Genomic DNA, 7,729 nt, shown 5'->3' with positions numbered 1-7,729 from the left:
AAAAAAGTATGGATAAAACAAAAAAAAAAAAAAAAAGTCTTACCTTATTGAATTTCCCCTTGTTCTTCTGATTATTGGCGTGCCATATCTGGGGGCACATTATTCCCTTGATCACGAAGTGAATAAAACTCACATTGCATCATATCAAAGAATATTGGAATGGTTGCCTTTCTTAGCTCAACTTCTGGTTATCATTGTCATTTCCAAAAATGGTCCAACCATAGATTGTCCACTGCCACTTGGTGCTACAAACCTAATCTTGTGTTGACCTGCAAGAGAAAAAAAATAAATCAAACGCATTAAAGAATGACTGGACAAGAAAGAGTGACAATGATGTGGTTTGGAATATTGTGAATGTAAAAGGGGAAGGAGATTACATTTGGAAAGCAGACCTGTAACAAGATACTTCAAAGTTTATACAATGGACACACAAAATGTATTACAATTATGTAATATGAAAGTCACCTACCTAAACTAAACCAAAGACTTCTGATTTCAGCAGCCGTTTCTCTACGCATATCGCGATAGCGACTCAAATCTTGGTTCTCTTACTCTGGGTGAACTTTTCAAGTTGCAAAGATGGCTGTTTCCAGAAAATGAAAAATACAAAAAATGGATACAACTGTAAAAACTATAACACCCAAAAATAAATAATATAAAAAAAAAATGCACTCCATTCAAATATTCATATTCAGCGAATACTACACTTCGCCTTTGACATGTGAATGTTTCAGAAGCACAAATCTGAAAATCAGTGGATTGAAAAATACTTGGTAAAAGGAAAACATAATTTAAAAATGTCCAATATTTCTCACATTACCTTACTTTTTTCCCATTTTTTACAGTAGACTTTTCAGGTAAAAAAAAAAAAAATTTAATTTATTAAATTTTAAGACTCTAAAAACTTCAATGCTTATACATATTTAATTTTTTACTATTTGTACTGCTTTTAATATGAAAAATTATGTGAATACATGCAATTTGCTAGTAATTTTCCAGTTGTTAAAAAAAGTAGTAATCATATATATAGCCCAGCACAAAAATAAACCCTTGTTTTCACCAACTGTCTTTAGGCTGTTATCTGATATATACCTGCTCCACAACAAAAAAATTCTCTTAAAAAATTTTTTTTAGGTACCAGTACACTACTGAAAAACGATGGCTAATAAAAACATGTAACAGACTCGCCCACACTAACGCAGCCTTCTCAGAAACTTACCTGCGTCAAAAACTTGATAGCACAAAGGAAGAAGTTGCACCAAACAAACTCTTTGAAAGGCTCCCTCATCTTATCAGATATGACCCGGGACAATTGATGTAGCACCTTTAATATCACACTGCAAGTGAAAATCCCTTTTTAACAAAAAACTCATGAAGAGAATACAACAATGTATCTCCCCATTCAACGTTGATATGATAGAAAAGTAACCATGAAGAAAGTATACGATAATCAATCTGCATTAAATGCCAAGATAAAAATATTGATTTTTCGTAAGGTACAAAAGGGAATTCAATGGTCATGTACTCGTATATTTCCCTTGTTCAATTCATTATACTGTATATAGAAAAAAAAATATGATTTAGTCATAGCGAGGTGGTAACATTACAAAAAGGATAATTAAACTTTAAAATTTCCCATACCAGTGCATAAACATATTTCATATATGTTATTGCAAATGAAACAAAGCTCATCAAGTTCCATCAGGTAGTATTACTGAACCATCTTCCACAATCCTTTACATTGGCCATTCAATTTATGGACCAATTAGAGAAGCCAAAAGCTTCCATTGAGGGATCAATACTGAATACAGTTCATCCATAATTAAAATAAAGTGTAAAGATAATTCCAATTTATGAACGGGTTAGCTTCAGAAAGGCTGCTCTCGACTCTAACTTGGCTTAGGCTAGCTGTTCACCATTGCCTACCCCCTGATTCCTAATGAATCATGAAAATAACCTGTATCACTCAAAACCAAGTATAAGGCAAGTCATGTACATTACTGTACTTGACCAAATTATTGAGGAAATCTTATGACTGAAACAGTACAGTAATTTAGCATGATAAACCTTCTTATCCTGAACATTTGGCAGCTATTCTGCAAGGCCTTGTATTGCATGTAAGTTCAGTCTGTAAACCCTTGAAACTACAAGTCCTTTTCCTCTTAAGGTTAACTGATATTCTTTATTACAGGGTTACCGTAAAAAGCAGCAGCTATTGACCAAGGTTTTTTTTGTGGCTCATACTCTCATACTGCAGCAGCAAAATTCATACGTCCTTCATCTCTCTTGATCATTCAGTTATTTCTGATTTAAATCCAGTAATCTTCTTTGCAATGCCATCAAGAGGGTAGCATGTTTTTCATCAACTTTGAAAAATGATGAGCACTAACAACAAACAAAATTACAAGTACAAGAAATAATCAATTGTTAAAGCATTTCATATTTTTCCTAAATTGAGCATCTTAAGTTTGCATGAGTGAATTGTTGTTAACCCTTAATATCTTTTTAGCTCCTGTTCTTTCTATCCTCTAATATCTAACTTGTAGTTACAACTAAACCTGCCATATACCGACAATATAATAAAATGTCTTTACAAATATCTTCTATAAAACATATAAACAGTACTGGGCACGATACCTGTTTTGTAGGAGTATCATCTCTGGCCCAATCAGCAGGAAATACTGTTGGACAATGAGGTCCTGTATGACCATCTGAAGCTCCACCAAAAACTGGAAGAGCTGTTCCTGAGTTTGAAAAGCGATTTAAGAAAGAAACAAAGTGTTTTCTCGTTCATCTGCCGCAGGAGAGACACGAGTACACTCACAAACTTACACTGCAAGAAATGAGTCCAAGATATTAGACTGTTGATTTCTACCAGAGCATTCATATGCAGTAATTATCCTGATGAAGGAGTAAAAGGAGAATTAGGTACTATGGCATTGACACTCAAAAAACAACAAAATAAAGTGATTTCCAGGTTACCTAACAGAGTTCCCAATAAATGGAATATGTGTTTTCCATCAAACTGTTGATAGAAATGAAAAATCTGTATGTAGTTTTTGTAAACACTGTGTATGGACACTCATCTGTATCCAAAGTTAGGGTACAACAAATTCTGCGCTAACCCCTCAATCAAGACCCCAATCCTTCAAAGAAGTCAATTCCTGTACGTTAACTTCCGATTAACATTAAGAAAATTTTACTAACTGAATTAATAGTAACACAATAACATATACTCACTATTAAGGGATCATCCCATGGTCATCTTGTAGACGATGGTGAGAATGTTTTCCAGCATCTTCGAACTGAGCAGCGTCATGTCGTCGAATGTTGACCCAACCTCGGCACAAAAACAGCACATCCAATATAAATCTCCAAGAATTTTCACACACAACTCCAGCTACACAGGGTAGTAAAAGCATATTAGGCTCTCAAAATAGGATTTTTTTTTTTTTTATACACACTGATTTCATTCTAATAACAAACAACCAACTTTATCATTTCTTCAAGACAAAATATTTAAAAATCCTACAGTTCAGTCCAGAAATTGTACACAGTATTCCATATGGGTAAATATTTAGCTTCCATCCCAGACCAAATTCCCAACCCAAAGGAACTCTAACATTAAAGTTTAGAACCAGTAACTTTTTTTTTTTTTTTAAGTTGTCGAAACCTCAACAAGTTACCCAATAAGCAAACCCTCACATCTCAAGGTGTGGAAACCCTCCATCTCCCCATACCGAGAAAATAGTACAGTAATATACTCAGAATACAGGTAAAGATTTGTACAATAGAACATTCCCTTTAACATTTTTCATGTTCTTAGGCAAATTACAGACCTATCAGTCCCTATTGATGTCCATCACCATGTAGAGAAATGGAGATTCTTTTTTTAAGATCTTCAACTCTCACAGCCTAAGATCAGTTATCATCTAAGCTGGTACATTCCTACATCTCAATTTTATTATGTCTGGTAGTGTCCAGCATCACTGCTCAGTCTGCATTAGGTTGGTTGGGGTATTAAACATCTTAAGAGAGCATAGATTCTTTAAGTACTGAACATTCTACCTAGATTACAAACCCCTTTCAAAAAAAAAAAAAAAAACCAATCAACTACTGGTAACCTGATGAGTACACAGCCCATTCATTTTGATACTATTGCGAGTGCATTTATTTTTGTTTCACGAGGTTAACTTATTTGAATGAAAATGGCAAAATTAGCCAACTGTCAAAAAACACGCAAGGAGAAGAAATAAACACATTCATTGAGGCTGTCGGGTGGTCTTTTCTACTTCACTACCTACTATTAGAATCTACAAACACTTTTTTTATATTTTTTGCTTAGACAAACAAACAGACATACGTACTTAGCTCAAAAGTCATAGGTCTGTACGATGTATTCATAGTATCAAGAGTATGAATTAAATACTTACATTGACCAAACTAATGTTAACATGTTCCCCTAGATCCTTCAATCCAATTCCTTTGCCTTTAAATTCACAGTGAACCAAATGCTGATGATCTCCTTAAAACAAAAGAAGTTGTGGTTAATGCTTGGCAATTAAGACCTCCACTCACCTGAATGAGTCCCATCATAAACTTCCAGCCTAAGTACTACATAACGTGTGCTAACTTTAGGTGCTGACAGAACATGACCAGTAAGATAAAAGCTAAGTAAGATAAATGAGATTGGAGCCCAAACTGTAAATCCTTACAACCAACAAACCTGTCTTAATTATATCATATCACTGTTCACAACAGGGTGGCAGCACTTCCAATTTCTTAGCTGTTTTCAGGTGTATGTGGAAACTTTCAGCAACTTAAAAACTATACATATGACTTGGTTAGAGCCACAGCAACGCTTAGATTAAAAGAAGTTATTATTGACCTTATAACATCTATTTGCATGAAATGATACAGGGCAAGAATACTCACCAGATTTATATTCAACAAGTGGGTGCTAAAATCTTCAAGGTCAAAGAGATATAAAGTGAATCTCAAAACTTCAATGTGTACCTACTTGATTAACGGAACAATTCAAGCTCCAAGACCAGACTCAAGTTAAACATAGAAGGATCACCGATATGTTCTCCCTCCACATGGTTAGCCACTTGGTCAGAAACTGAATTACACAAGGCATAATAAATTATGGAACGGACTGGTACAAGATATCTTGGCTAAGCACAACCTATTATTCCCATGGTCCATCACATGACAGGGAACCAACATAGAAGACAGTGTTCCTTCCGGCCCTCAGCTCACCCACAAGAGGGCGTGAGTACGCGACCTCTCCACATCTCCAAGCTGGAGGATGGTTCTCCTGTCCTAGACTTTTTCCTGGAGCTCATTGCCCAAGACTAAAACTCCCCAGTCCTAGACCTGAGGTTTGAGAGGTTCTCAAGCCCTTCCCCGAAGGATTTTGTCATAGGGGACACAGAAGAGATGTTGCTCTATCCGTTCAGGGCCCTTAAGCAATACTTGAAGAAAACAACATCCCCCAGGGGACCTTGCAAGAGACTGTTGTCAGTACTGGAAGGATGAGGGAGGAGCATTGAAGACACTATCTCTTGGCTGAAAGAAGTCATAGTCAGGGCCTGTGAATCAGGCAGACTGGGAGGATGGGGATTTACGGGTTTTAGGCAAAATGCCAAGCACTGGGGTCAACTGAGGTCATTCAGCGCTGAAACAAATTGACAGTGAAAAGGTTTGAAAGGTTTACAGGAGGAAAGTCTCGCAGTTGCACTATAAATCAATTGTTAGGAAAGGGTGGAAATCAAGATGGAAGAAAGATGATATGAACGGTAGGTACAGTAAAAGGAATGAAAGCAGTTGCAGCTGGGGGCCAAAGGGATGCTGGAAAGAACCTTAAGTAATTGCCTACATTGCCCTGCATGAGGTGCACTGACGGCACGACCCCCCCCCCCCCCTACGAGGGCAGACTGGGAGGAGCTCCTCCTCAGGAGAGTGAAGGCCCATGATACCAAGAGGACAGACTACTCTATCACATAACAGGAAGAGTCACTCACTCCTACAGGTCACAAAGCAGCAATCCAACACTCTCCCTCCATTAACTAGCCTGTAGTGTCAGAAATTAGCAGCACAATTCTCTAAGACTCAATACTATTTATTGTATGTAGTATGTATGAAAAAAAGTATAAAGGTATACACTGCACGTCAAATAATTGTCGCGTTTCAAAACGCGACAGTTTTTTTTTTTTTTGCCGCGAATAAGGCGACCCCCATATCTATGGGGAAAAAAAAAATCGGCTGGGAGAAACTGACTAATTGGCAACACAACTGAGTCATTTGTCTCACTCACAGCGTGGGAAAAAGTAACCAAAAGTTATCGGTCAGTGTTCTTAAGTGATTTATGAACAGTAGACATCGATCGTGACCTGCCTGATTTTTTGGATCACGCTTCCAGAATTTTCTTGTGAAAGTGTGTGTGTACGCTAGTGTACTATGTCTACAGGTATACCTCATTTGAAAATCGTGTACGAGTTGTGCAGTTACACAGTGAAGTTATAAAAAACTGGCGAAATTAGTAAGAAAATTGGTGTAAACCAGCGAAACTGTGCAGCGCATTTGAAAAAAATACCACGACAATGGAGACCAGGAAGTACCTCGTGCTTCTACAAGTTCTGGGAGGCCACGTATCATTAGTAACAGGGGTTTAAGAGTGCTGGGCAGGGATATTGAAGTCAATCCGACCCTTACTGCCAGAGAACTTAAGGTTGTAAATCCAGATATAGTGCAGGAGCTTCTGTTAGGACCATGCAGTGGCGCTTGAGCAAGGACTTGAAATATTCAAAAGTGAAGGCGCGTAAGAAGCCGCTGATAATCGTACAAAGACTGGGCTCTGGCAAAATGGCATCAAGTGCTATGGAGTGACGAAGCAAGTTTTTTTGTTGTTTCGGACAATAAGGGAAAGTGTGTGTGGCTGAAGTCGACATCAGACCCGCTGGACCCCAAGAATACCTTGCCACGTGTGTGAAATTCCCCTTCTTATGTAATGGTATGGGGTTGTTTTGGTTATGGTGGTAAAGGTAATTTAGTAATATTAACCTCGTAACAATACTGTTAATAAGGACTCGTATTACACACTGTTGAACGAGAATTTGGAGGAATCTTTTGAGCTCAGTAAAACAAGTATTTTTCAGCAGGACGGAGCGCGTTCGCATTCTGCAAAACAAAATATTAATTGGTTCAAGGACTGTGGAATTGATTTCATACAAGACTGGCCAGGTAATTCCTCAGATATTTCGCCTATTGAAAATCTTTGGGCGATTATGAAAAGAAAATTACAGGACGTTGACACGACAACAACTGAAAAGTTAGAGACAGAGTTGAAACGTATCTGGGACAACCTTGACGAGAAGCTCCTGCAAAAACTGCAGATTCCGTCCCCATAGGCTTAAAGAGTTCGGAACGTCGGGGAATGCCTATTAAATATTAGGCTAGGAGTTGGTGAGGGTGTTAACCTATTTTTTTTTTTTTATTATTACTAACCATTGATTTTTAATTAATTATAATTTTCTTTTCCGCAACATGTTTTTTTCTTACGAAATCGCTACACGACAGTTTTTTTGACGGGTACTGTACATAAGCTCATTCAATCTCTGCTGCACTCTACTTTTACTTTTCAGCAAATCCCTCTGAGCTCTTCAAACTTTATCAAGCTCCAATTTTCCCTTTCATTTGAGGACAAACACCCCAGGCTGCCCAATGA

General features: G+C 37.4%; 1 protein-coding gene and 1 long non-coding RNA gene across 13 annotated transcripts in view; one reads left to right on the top strand and one right to left on the bottom strand.

Moving 5' to 3' along the window:
* Positions 1-7,729, top strand: part of LOC135223840 (dedicator of cytokinesis protein 1-like) — a 340,518-nt gene that overhangs the window by 219,900 nt on the left and 112,889 nt on the right. The gene's annotated exons all lie outside the window — the stretch shown is intronic.
* Positions 50-2,722, bottom strand: LOC135224202 (uncharacterized). The gene is made up of 4 exons (XR_010316680.1): positions 2,638-2,722; positions 1,220-1,337; positions 470-583; positions 50-269 (listed from the first exon to the last, which is right to left on the bottom strand). It is a non-coding gene; the product is annotated as an uncharacterized LOC135224202 (long non-coding RNA).

This window comes from Macrobrachium nipponense, chromosome 10 (genome assembly GCF_015104395.2).
Source record: "Macrobrachium nipponense isolate FS-2020 chromosome 10, ASM1510439v2, whole genome shotgun sequence".
Classification (NCBI taxonomy): domain Eukaryota; kingdom Metazoa; phylum Arthropoda; class Malacostraca; order Decapoda; family Palaemonidae; genus Macrobrachium; species Macrobrachium nipponense.
This window is presented reverse-complemented; position numbering and strand designations above follow the sequence as displayed.